At 40.8% G+C, this 12,732-nt stretch overlaps 1 protein-coding gene across 2 annotated transcripts in view; it reads left to right on the top strand.

Annotated features, from left to right (window-relative positions):
- PFDN1 (prefoldin subunit 1) overlaps positions 1-12,732 on the top strand; it is a 69,125-nt gene that overhangs the window by 47,759 nt on the left and 8,634 nt on the right. The gene's annotated exons all lie outside the window — the stretch shown is intronic.

The following is a 12,732-nucleotide window of genomic DNA, read 5'->3' as shown; positions in this document are numbered from 1 at the left end:
TGATGTTTTGGAAGCCCTAGAGTTTATCGTGTGAACTATATATATTCTCTGTCCTGGTGTCTTAAGGCTTAATGTAGCTGCATAATCTTCCTCTTTGGCTTTTAGAGAAGAATAGGCATGAGTCTGAAAAAGCCCAATACGCTCTTTTTCTGGTTGAGTATTCTTTATTGGTTATTATCAATATTTTCAATGCCTTGGTCAGTGTATATGTGTTACGACCCAAGTGCTGATATTTACCCAAATGTAAACTGTGATATATTTCACTTCCTTATTAGAAATATTTCAGCTCAGGGATGCCTGGCTGGCTCAGTTGGTATAACAAGTGACTTTCATTTCAGGGTTGTCAGTTTGAGCCCCACATTGGGGGTAGAGTTTACTTAAAAAATATTATTTCAGCTCTGATGAGAACTTAGATGTGACCATTTCAAATAGATTTGCCCTGGTAACTAGACAGTCTTCCTTATTTGTAAAATATATATTACAAATATTTTACACATACATCCCTCTGATTTCATATATTGACTGATATGTGTGTCTTCGTTTTATGATTAAGGTAAAAGAAGGATTTGCATTCCCGTTAGACTTGAGTTTAGCTTTCTGCATCTTGAGTCTATTATTCCTTTTTTCTAGAATGCATTCCCAGGGTGCCTTGATTTACTCCTTGGAATATTTGTCTATACCCGCACCGGACTATCCCTTCCAGTGCTTCAGAGGGTTGTTGACTGACCTCAGGTTTCACTGCTTTGTGCTTTATATGGTCTAACTTTTCTCGGTGCCTAACCATGAATATTTGTCTTTATCCCCTCCCTCCCATGCCTGAGAGTTCCTGCAGTTACTTTCAGCCTGTCTAGAAAATGATTTCTTTCAATGAGGTAGACTTTGAATTTTCTTTCATGTTAGTGCATGCCTCCCTGCTCTTGGAGCTAGATGGTAAGGGGAGGTTAATCAGTATATTTTCTTTACCTGAGATTCTGACTCTGGTCAGTCCTTACAGCACAGGTCTTCCCTAACCTGAAGTAATAGATACTGGCCAGAGGAAGTGAGTTGTTCGATACTCAGTGTGGACAGGCCACACCTATATTAATGAGCACACTCTGCATGTCAGCTCAAAAGAACAAGATCCATACTGATATTTGAACCATAAATAGAGATCTCCAAGTCTCCTAGATTTACAACAGAGCATTCATTACCCTAGATTCCTAATTTAAATACCTTCTGCTGAGTTAGGAATTCTGAATTCTAGCCCTTGCTGTACTCTAAGCTTCAGTGTCCTCATCTGTAAGATGAGAGGTTGGATTAGAAGATATCTACGGGCACTTCTTTTTTTTTTTTTTTTTTTAAGATTTTATTTATTTGAGAGAGAGAGAGAATGAGAGAGAGCACATGAGAGGGGTTAGAGTCAGAGGGAGAAGCAGACTCCCTGCCGAGCAGGGAGCCCGATGCGGGACTCGATCCAGGGACTCCAGGATCATGACCTGAGCCGAAGGCAGTCGCTTAACCGACTGAGCCACCCAGGCGCCCTCTACGGGCACTTCTGTTAAATTTATCATTATAACCTTGGTATTCTTCTGAATTGACACTTGCGGAGCAAAAATGCTCCCTTACAAAAAAAGATAAAAAAGGAGGCAAAACAAAACAAAAAGCAGTTTCCTTTCATGTCCACTTTTAATTTAAAAAGTTAATTGGAATCCTTTTCTCTGAAGGTAAAATAAAAGTAGTTGTCTGCCTGCAGCTTTGCCATTTAAAATGTAATAAAAGGTAACAACAGGGGCGCCTGGGTGGCTCAGTCGTTAAGCATCTGCCTTCGGCTCAGGTCGTGATCCCTGGGTCCTGGGATCGAGCCCCGCCTCAGACTCCCTGCCCGGTGGGGAGCCTACTTCTCCCTCTCCCACTCCCCCTGCTTGTGTTCCCTCTCTCGCTGTGTCTCTGTCAAATAAAGAAAATCAAATCTTAAAAAAAAAAATTAAAAGGTAACAACATCTTTTTTGATAGCTTTGTAGTAGTTGCTTAAATGACGAAATCACAGATGTGCTTGTGATGGCTTAAGGTAGTATATTACGTATCACCCGTTTTAGAGATACTTTTGGATGGAGCCGTATTATTAATCCCACATACATAAATTAAAATAACATACCCAGGAAGACATCATTTTACTCATTTGTAGTGCTTTATTCTATACTGTCTTATAAAATACGTCGTACTTAGAATCGTGGCAAAAAATGTTCAGGAAGTGTTATTAATTATAAATTCCTGAATGTACATGGACATTTTATCTTACTAAACAATAAATGTATTTTTATGAATTTTAATCTGATGCAGATAGTTCTACTTTACCATTTTTATTTTTTCATTTTTCAGAGAATTTTTAGTACATTATTTCATTTATAAATAGAGTGTCTATGGGTGGTGCTGTCTTCCTAATTTTGATTAATTAGAGGAGTTTCTCCTACCTCACTTTGTCTTACTTGCCGATCTTTCATCTTTCACCAGCATAATAAAAACATTTGAATTCCATCACTATTCATGAAGCCATTCTTTTGGGTACATAATTATCTTGTGAGGGAATTCTTCCAAAATGGACACAGATGCATTTTACTCCTAACTCTTGTGGTAAAACAACTTAGTTCATTTTATTCTGCTTTTGTTTTTAAGAAAACACATGTGAGGGTGGAACAGTCCTCCAGATCAGGAAGCATTATCGGTTTCCACTGATGTTTTATATGTACTCTGTTTTTATGTGAGACTCTAAAAGCTCCAACTCTGCATGATGCTATAAAGACACGGAAAATGATTCTTTCTTAGGGTTGGAGGAAGTGATGACTAGTGTTTTTTTGCTGGTAGTATCTGATAATCCCCCCTCCCTTTAGCTATTCTAGGCATGTTTAGTTGTCAGGCGTTGTCGGACTAAATTGCTAAAAATAATAAATAAGGGGGAGGCTGTTCTAAGGCCAGCTCTTGCCACTGTCTGTAATCTGTTTAATTTAGTTCCTAGGGAGAAAGGGCAAAAGGAACATGGTGCCATTATCATTGAATGGATTTTTTGTTTAAAGTGCTGACAAGAACATTGTTTGAGCTCTCCTTTTTCCCAAGCTCCAATGGGCTCACGCACCCACATCCACTTGCAGTGTAGAGCCAGCGCTGGAGGCCTCAAAGAGCATGCTCCACTCAGTTGTTATGCTAGAGGTTAACCAGGTGATTGTGGTCTTTTGCTGGTCTTTTAATGTGGCTTTTGACGGTGGAAATATGCACTTAGTTTGTGAGAGAGGGTGAGAGGGAGAGAATGGTGATTACAGATGGGGCAGTGAGTGTGAGAATAAAGAAATCTTTCTGTTCAGTCCTTTTCCCTAACTCATTGTTCAGAGAGTCAGGTTGTTTGATGAAATTACCACACGTTTGACTCCAGTATACCTGTGCAATTTTAACTCACAGTGCCAGCATGAAGCTCTGCTTGGATTTGGCTCTTGACCCCTCTTTGCCTTTGGTTTTTTTCAAATCCTAGCAATAACTTTCTGTAAAGTAGACATAGCAATCTAGTACTTGTTTGTAAAGCTGTTGATCGCGAAGAAATGATTTAAATGCCTTTCCTGTCCCTTGCTATGTATTTACCAGTGGTGGAGTATATGAAAACTAGGACCAAATTTTCAGTTATATTCTGGTATTCTGCAGTTTGTGTTGACCCACCTGAGGGATTATTGATTTTTATATTCTTAGGTTGCTTAATGATTTTTGTATCTGAAGTCGTATCCAAAATCCAGAATTTTTTGGGTTTTTGGGGGCAGGGGGAGGTGGTCTGAACCTGACCACTTTAAGCACCAAAGAAAGAAATGGATTGGTTTTATTAGAGATTCTTTGGGGGGAAATGTCTTGGGAAGCCTATGTTAACGTAGAGCCTGGTGTCTACCTAAAGCTCTGGGATCCGAGCACTTGGACACCATAGGCTTTGGGAATGCTTACTTTTGGACATTTCTTAAGTCACCAACCTGCCCTACTCTCTAATTTAATGAAATCATGATTTTAACTGAACTAAAGGTTCTCAAATATATAACTTAGAACACACTCTTCAGGATTATCTGTGCTCTGTATATGATAAAGTCTTGTGATTCATGTAGAATGACATATCTGGCAGTGCTTTAAATCTTTAAAAGTAGCTCAAAACAGATGTAATTTGTGGTTGAGTTTAATCAGCTCCAGAAATTCGTAAAGAAAAACTTCACTTTTTGTTCAGAACCTGGGCTTTCTTTGGAGTTCAAATTCAAAGCCTTCATTAATGCATACTCTCTGTCTGCTTTCTTTAGATAAGTGGTGAAGAAAAATAAAAGAGAAAGAAGGAGCTTCTGATTGTATAGTTGAAGCCTTAAACTGGATCAAGTTTCATACTAAACTATAAAATATCGATTGCCATAAACTTTTAAACTTAGATGCTTTTAATAGAGAGGCTGAACTTTTTCACTTAAAACTGATTGGTTTGGGAAGACTAAACGATTCCTGGATTTATGACATAAGGCTTTGGCCAATAATAGTTGTTAGATAGGCCAGAAGAAGTATATGCATATTTTTAAAAAGGCATTATTAAATGTTTGCTGAGTGTCTGAATTACATACAGTACTTTGGGATATGTCTTTGGAGGCTTTTTGTTCTTACTTTCATACATTAAGGAACGAACATAGTCTGTTGTATTTGCTATATGCCATGTGCTGGTATATGCAATGACGACAGAATTGGCAAAGGCCCTGATGGGCATGGAGCTTATATTCTGGTGAATGGGACAGGGTCAGAGATAATAAACAGTATAATTTATAAATGCTAAAAAGAAAAATACCTTGGAGTATGGAGACAGAATGATGGGAGTGTATGAACTGTTTTATATAGTATTGACAGGGAAGGTTTTTCTTATAAGGTGATATTTGAGCAGTAGCCCGAAGGTAGTGAGGGAGCAAGCTACATGTACATCTGGGAGAAGAAGACTCCAAGCAGAGGGACTAGCAAATATAAAAACCTGAAGGTGAGAGAGTAATTGACCAGTTGGGAGAATAGCAAGGAGGCCAGTTCAGCTAGAGCTGAGTGAGGTAGAGAAGAAATCAGGGAAGGGTCCAGGAGTAGATTATTATATAGGGCTTGCAGGCCATATTAAGGATTTTGGATTATGCTCTGGAATTGGGAGTTTGGGGATGGTTTTGAACAAATGAATGACATGATCTGATTCATATTTTAACGGGACCAGACTGTGTACTATATTGAAAATAGATCAGGGCGGCTGGGTAGCTCAGTCAGTTAAGTGTCCGACTCTTGATTTTGGCTCAGGTCATGGTCTCGGGGTCCTGGGATTGAGACCTGTGTCGGGCTCCGTTTTCAGTGGGGAGCCTGACTGAGATTCTCTCTCTCCCTCTGCCCCCCACAAATTAAATAAATAAATCTTTTTTAAAAAAGGTAATAGATTATAAGAGACAAAGGTATAAGCATGGAGATTTGTTAGGAGGCTGTTGCATTATCCAAGTGAGAGATTGATGGTGGCTTGGACCAGGGCAGTGCCAGTGGAGGTGGTCAGCCTCTGGATATATTTGAAGGTAAAGCCAAAGACAGTTGGGTGTAGGGATGAAAGAGGACTCAAAGTTTTGGCCCCTCCTTCCTCCCATGTGTATCATTCATTCTCCTCTTGGAGAGATCTGGAATGGGTTTATGGGAGAGGGGTCATTTCACCTGGACCTTGAAGGTCAGTTAGAATTTTGTTTGCTTAGGGCTGGGGCAGAGGAGAGAACATTTCAGATCAAAGAAATAGTGGGGACAAATGTCTGGAAGTGGAATGGTAAAGGAGGTTGGGGTGAGAAATGAGGCTAGAGAAGTCTAAGAGAAAAGAGGTAAGGCTAAAATGAATGAAACCCACATTGTTTCTACTCACTTTGTGTAAATACTACTTGTTTTGGGCAAGTAGTTATTCCCAGTGCCAATGCTATTCATTTAGTGTGGTTTCCACATAGCATTCCATGTGTACTGGCTCCACAGAGATTCCACATGTTTATGGGAACACGTGTGCCATTGGTAATTCTTTGGTCAGTTTTTCCTAGTTGATATTCAAGTTTCAAAAGTAATTTTATTTTATTTATTTATTTATTTTTAAAAAGATTTTTATTTATTTATTTAACAGAGATAGAGAGCACAAGTAGGCAGAGCGGCAGACAGAGGGAGAGGGAGAAGCAGGCTCTCCGCCGAGCAGGGAGCCCGATGCGGGGCTCGATCCCAGGACCCCAGGATCATGACCTGAGCCGAAGGCAGTCGCTTAACCAACTGAGCCACTCAGGCGCCCCCAAAAGTAATTTTAAAAGCAAATTGAAAGTTTGGTTTGTGATACCCAAGTAGAGATATTGAATAGATAGTTGGATATATGAATCTGACATTCCAGGCTAGTGAAATACATTGAGAATTACCTATAAATTGTCAGTTTATAGGTGTCATTTAAAGTTATAGAACTGGAGTAGGTCAACTAAGGAGAAAAGGTAGTAGAGAAAGAATGAATGAGAGTCATGGACTAAGCCCAACGGCACTGCAGCAGGGTGTAAAGCTCTTTCCAGAGGTGTGGACAGTGTGTAGTGTGAGTCCAGAGAACTAAGTGAATGCCTATATGGGCACGCCTGTGCTGAGAAGGGGCCACTCCCTCCATCGTGAGGAGACTGTCCATGCCCTTGGTTTTGTGGTGGCAGCCGGAGCTGTCAGCTCAATTAGACTTGGGTTGCAAATGCTCTGTGGCCTTCTCTTCCTCGTACTGACCCTGGAGCTAGGCGAGCCTGGTCTGCTGAGGGAAACAGATTTGTTCCCTCAGGGAGGGGTTGCAGGAGGTAGAGGCCGGCACCAGGTTAGGCTCAGAGCTGAGCCCTCTGTCCGTGGGACTGTACTGCAGGGAGTGGTTGAACACAGGTCATTTAGAGCACAGGAGATAAGCAGCCCCGCTATGCATCTGTGGTATCTTGAGTCATAGTTGAGGGAAGTGGGTACTTACAGGGGTGAAAGCAAACATGCCTACTAGTTTTGAACTAGTTTTGAAGGTTAAAAGTTTCCTGAAGGGATTTTATAATAAATCGTACTTTCCCCATACACGCTGTCACATATGCACACACCTAAATATGTGCACTTTCCTACCCTCTTTCAGTATATACTAAGAAAAGCTTTAACCTTTAGAATATTTTTTTAGTTCATCTTGAAGATTTTTAGCAAGTAGTAGGTATTGCTTTTCTTTGCTCAGATATGTGTAGCATAATGCCTTGGCATAATAATTAAGAATATGAGCTCTGAAATCAGATGAATATGAAATAGAACTCCAACCCTGTTGGTTACTACATGTTAGGTAAATTACTTAGTGTCTATAAGCCTAAATCCGCTCTTCTATAAAATGGCAACAACAGTGTTGATGGAGAGGGGCAACAAATAATCTCTTTATTATCTGCCTAAGTGTGGAACCAACTGAAAGGCAGATTGAGAAAAAAAATTTTTGTCTATTTTCCCGTTATTAGTTAAAGGTAAGGTTGAAGAATGTGGCTTCAGTGTGCAGCGATACCAGCGGTTTCTGGAACTGATCCAGAATTAGGCATACTGAAGAGACGAATTCACCCAGCAAATCTCTCCACGTGTGGGACAGCCACACCTCTCTTTCTGCAGAGGCTGATAACTGTCAAACAAATGAAGACAATGTGTACCTTTTCAAGCAGGCAGATCCTGGCAAAGCAGAAGGAGCTGAGCAATATTGCTTTTTCCCAAACACGCCAGTCAGAAAAACCACTAGTCTTCCTGAGAGTAGATTGAGGTCAGGGCTGTAGCTGATGAATACCAGAAGTGAGGAGGATAAGCATTTCTCCCTTAAAAAATACTACCTTTTAAAAAAATTTTGTAATCTCTGTACCCAGTGTGGGGCTTGGACTCATGACCCTGAGATCAAGAGTCTCATGTTCTACCAACAGAGCCAGCCAGGCGCCCCCTCAAAATACCTACCTTTTAACATAATACATGTAAATCACTTGACATTGTGCCTGAAAAATACTCAATAAATATAAGATTTGTTGTTTGCATATGGTGGATGCTCAGGAGCTACTTACTGATTGAGCACATTGCCACCAAATGTTTGTAAGATAAAGGGTTGTTTTTTTTTTTAATGAAGATACACATATATACAAGGCTAACTTAACAAACACCTGTGTACTCACTACCCAGAATTAACAAATGTTAGCATTTCGTAATACTTACTTTTTTGTTATTTTATAAAAATAGTACTAATGAAATTGAAATCTCCTTTGTAACTTCCCTTCCAAGCCCACCTCAATTTTATTCCCATTCACCAGAAGCAACTACTATCAGGTTTTTGGTGTGTATCTTTCCATTCCATGTTTTATGGCATCTTATATTTAACAAATGACATCTTATTGTTTGGATCTTTCAGTATTACCTTTTTTTGTTTTTGCTTTTGAGCTCTACCCACACTAATATGTAGTTCACTCATTTAAACTGCTCTAGGGTATTCTGTAAGAACATAAAACTTTCTGTATTTTATGCAAAGGACCCATTGTCTATACCTTCAGTATATATCATGTGAGTGTAGCCAAAGGGCCCAGTGACTTCTTCCATGTGTAGTATAAATACAGCCATTGGTAGGGGCTCAAGGGCGCAAGTGCCCCCAGGACAGTGATGTCTGCTGCTCTTATTTCCTGACAGCCATGGATTCTGTGGTGAAGCCATCTCATAAATTTCATGGCCTCTGCCTGTGTTTTATTTATTATTTATTTTTAAAGATTTCATTCATTTACTTGACAGAGAGAAAGACAGCGAGAGAAGGAACAAGCAGGGGGAGTGGGAGAGGGAAGCAGGCTTCCCGCAGAGCAGGGAGTCCGACACTGGGCTCGATCCCAGGACCCCGGGACCATGACCCGAGCCGAAGGCAGATGCCTAACGACTGAGCCACCCAGGCGCCCCGTCTGCCTGTCTTTTGAAAATGGAGATCAAGTATCCTTCTTAGAGCCAGAACCAGAATCAGTCAGGGAAAGTGAGGAAGCTGATTGGGAACCCAGGTTTCTAGATTCCAACCACGATATTCAGTTTTACTTTGAAAAAAATGAGGGTTTCTATACTGTGGTTGCATATTCCTAGTAGCTGGCCCTTCTAATAAGTTAGTGGTCCTTTTCTTATGAAATGGTAAACCCCCTAAACGCCAGCTCTTTGAGTAAAAAGATTGTAAGTGGTTTCTAAGAGACCTAGCATCTGGAAATTGAAGGAAGGGCAAAATGAAAACCACCCCTTGAATCATGTTTGCAAAGAGAAGTGTGCCAAGTGCTCTCTAATTATTCCAGTGTCATTATAAATTTAATTGGTGTTATGTCAGCTACTTAGATCAGAGCTAATAGCATATTAAACTCCATTCTGTTTGTACCCGTTCCATGGTAACTTGGGTGTGTGTAGAGTTGGGACAAGTGGCAGCTGTAACGTCTGGTCTGTAGAGTAATTTCATCATGGTATGAGCTTCTGGATCACCCCGGATGGAGAAGTGTCACTGGGTGATGTGAGCTGACCTCCTGGTGCCCTTTAGAACACGGTGAGCAATGTGAGCAAAGACCCAAGGTTGCTTATCTCACCTAGAGGTTTAGCTTAGAGTTCAAGAGCAGTAGTAATTCCTTAGTGATACTGAGAGGTATAACTATTAGTTTTCCTTTTGTCTTTCTTAATGAAAAGAAAGCCAATTTGGGGGGAAAGCTTTATAAATAACTCTTTGATACTGGAGTATATTTGTAGTTCTCCAGTTATGCCCTCTGCTGACCTAGACAAATCAGCAGAGGAGGTGCCTATGAGTCATGAATCTGTGCTTATGGTGGCTTTGAGCTCTTGCTTGTTTTCACTGTCTCCCGTTCCTTTTACGGGTTTCCGGTTGCCGTATCTCTATTTTTTTAGTTGTATAAATATGTTCCTCGATTGGAAAGTAGTAATGTGATCACATAGAAATTTCCTTACCCTTGTTTGTTCATTGGCTCTCCCAGAGTACCTAATTAACTCATTAATCTAAATGTTTAGTACTTACACTGATAACATTAAAGTTAGTTTTCAGAAATTAATACGTCAGTTTATTTTACCTTGGCCAGTTTGTGTGTAATTTTCTAAGTTTTGGGTGGAGCCAAGACTGATTTGCTGTGAAAATAATTCATTAGGAGCTTGCCTTGCCATGCCTGTTTTTAAAATTTATTTAGTTATTTTGGAGAGAGAGAGAGCATGAGCAGGAGGGGCAGAGGGAGAGGAAGAGGGAGAAAGACTCTCAGGCAGACTCTGCTGAGTGCGGAGCCCAACACGGGGCTCGACGCGGGCCTGAATCTCACGACCTGAGCTGAAACCAGAAGTCGATGCTTAACTGACTGCGCCAGCCAGGCGCCCCACCATGCCTGTTTTTAAACACAGGGCTTTCATGTCCTGTCTTTTCTCCTTGTGGTACAGCATTTTGAGAAGACCAGGAATTCTTTTTTATTTTTAATTGAGGTGAAGTTTATGTAACATAAAATTCGCAGTGTTGTGAAGCCATCCCCACTTGTCTGATTCTAGAACACATTCATCCCCCCCCCGTCCCCCCCCCGCAAAGAAACCCTTATCCATTAAGTAGTCACTGGCCATTTCCCCTCTCCCCCAGCACCCGGCAGTCTTTAATCTGTTGTTTGTCTGTATAGTTTTGCCTGTTCTGATGTTCATATAAATGGATCATACAGAGTGTGGATTTTAGTATCTGGCTTCTCTCACTTAGCTCCATGTTCTCAAGGTTCATCCATGTTGTAGCATGCATCAGAACTTCATTCCTTTTTATGGCTGAACAGTATTCCCTTGTATTGTATATCACATTTTCTCAATTGATGGGCATTTGGGTTGTTTGCAGTTTTTGGCTATTATGAATAATGCTGCTATGAACATTCAGAAGTTTTTATTTGGACACCTGTTTTGATTTCTCTTGAGTATATACGTAGAGTGGAATTGCTGGGTCATGTGGCAGTGTTATCTTTTAACTTCTTAAGTAACTGCCAAACTGTTTTCCACAGCAACTGCATCATTTTACATTCCCACCAGCAGTATATCAGAGTTCTAATATCTCCACATCTTTGCCAACACTTATTTTCTGGTTTTGATTATATATAGTCATCCTGGTGGGTAGAAAGTAGTATCTCATTGTGCTTGTTAAAAAAAAAATTGGGGGGGTATTTATTTGAGAGAGAGCTCCTGTGCAAGTGGGGGGTGTGGTGGGGTGGAGCCGAGCAGAGGGGAAGGGGAGGCGGGGAAAGACTCTCAGGCAGACTCTGGCACTCGGCCTAAGTGCCGAGCTCATGAGGGGACTGATCTCACGACCCAGGATCATGACCCGAGTCGAAACCAAAAGTTGGATGCTCAACCGACTGAGCCACCCAGGCGCCCGTCATTGTGGTTTTTATTTGCATAAAGACTAATGAGGTTGAACATCTTTCCTTGTGCTTATTGGACATTCATATATCTTTTTTGGAGAAATGTCTGTTCAAGTCCTTTGCCCATCTTTTAATTGTATTCTTCATCTTTTTGGGTTGAATTGTAAGAAAATTGAAATTCTTGATTTGCTTGGAGCAGAGAGCAGTACTGAAGTGACTTCAGATGCTTGCCTCATGTACTCCCTCCTAGTCTTGTCCTCACAGTTGAGTCAGGCGCACCTCCACTTCCAAGAATGTGAGGTGTTGCCCTTACTTCCTCTCTGAGAAGGCACACCCTTTTCCACCTACCGCTTTATCATGCCTACAGGCCAAACTCCACAGTACACACTATTGATTGGATTCTCTAGCTCTTGTAAGACTAGAGCAAACTAAAGACACACTGAAATAGTAAAAGTTACTTTATTTGCTCATTTGGAAGACTTGTAGAGAGATTATTTGGCCAAGAGAGTCATAGAGTTATAAGAAGATTGTAACAGATTCCTCTGTGCTATAAAAAATAAGCACAGGGGCACCTGGGTGGCTCAGTGGGTTAAGCGTCTGCCTTCGGCTCAGGTCATGATCCTGGAGTCCTGGGATTGAGCCCCTTGTTCCCACACCTCCCCACCCCTCATGCTCTCTCTCTCATACACGGTCTCTGTCTCTCTCAAATAAATAAAATCTTAAAAAAAAAATAAGCATAATAGTAACTGGAGCAATTTGAGGAGCAAATGGGGAGGTAAGGAATGGAGGGAGCTACTAAAAACAATTGGATCAAGAAATTGTGCTAAGAAGGGAAGGAGAGAAGGGGAGAGTACCTGCAGGGAATGTGAGGACACGAAAGGGTTTTTTAAATGATTTGCCTCAACAAGAAAGATTTTGCAGACAAAGAAAAATTGAAAATTAGGAAAAAAGAAAAAGGCTGACTGCAGCAGTGAAAATTTTGAGAGGGTGAGTGGAGATGGAACCAGTGCCCAAGTGGAAGGGCTGTGTTTTGACAGAAGCAGGGACACTATCCATTTTAACAGTAGGGAGAGAAGAGAGTATCTGTATAGTGCGGGTCAGGTAGTGGACGTGGTAGTGAGGAGAAGCAGCAGTTCTCATGAGATTGCTTGTATTTTCTCAGTGACCTGAGAATGAGAGTGGAGGAGAGAGTATAGGAGATTTGAGGAGACCAGATAAAGTATGAAATAGTTATTTTGGAGAACACACAAGTGAACTTATTAAAGAAGTTTAATAGGATACTAGGACAATGTTGAGTGCCCATTTGAGATTCATGGTCCTGAATTTAAAG

Source organism: Mirounga angustirostris, unplaced genomic scaffold (assembly GCF_029215605.1).
Source record: "Mirounga angustirostris isolate CCGP_5_RB_7025 unplaced genomic scaffold, mMirAng1.0.hap1 SCAF_7, whole genome shotgun sequence".
Classification (NCBI taxonomy): domain Eukaryota; kingdom Metazoa; phylum Chordata; class Mammalia; order Carnivora; family Phocidae; genus Mirounga; species Mirounga angustirostris.
This window is presented reverse-complemented; position numbering and strand designations above follow the sequence as displayed.